We start from the raw sequence: 426 nt of genomic DNA on the forward strand, positions 1-426 counted from the left end.
CGGCTGCAGCAGGAAGCAGCTTTTCTTTCCACAGCTCCGCAGGCATCCAAAATGAAGGCGCGTCTGCAGCAGCAGCTGCTGCTGCTGGTTGCAGGTGCTTCGTCACTGCCCCTGAAAGAACAGGTTGCTGCTCTGCTGCAGCAGCAGCAGCAGCTGCTGCTGCTGCTGTTGCTGTGGCTTCTCCTGCTGGCTCGTCGCCGCTGCAGCTAGTGAGGGAAGGAAAGGGAGTTGCTGCGCCAATCGGCAGCGACACCATGCCGCTGTTGCTGCTGCTGCTGCTGCTGCCGCTGCTGCTGCTGCTGCTGCTGCTGCTGGGAAAAGGTGCAGGAGGCAGCGCCTGGTGGGTAAGGGGCTCTGTCTTACTAATGGCCCTGAATTCTGCTGCGCCCATTTGCCTAGCAGCAGCAGCAGCAGCAGCAGCAGCAG

Source organism: Eimeria tenella, genomic scaffold (assembly GCF_000499545.2).
Source record: "Eimeria tenella Houghton genomic scaffold, Eth_scaff3143, whole genome shotgun sequence".
NCBI lineage: Eukaryota > Apicomplexa > Conoidasida > Eucoccidiorida > Eimeriidae > Eimeria > Eimeria tenella.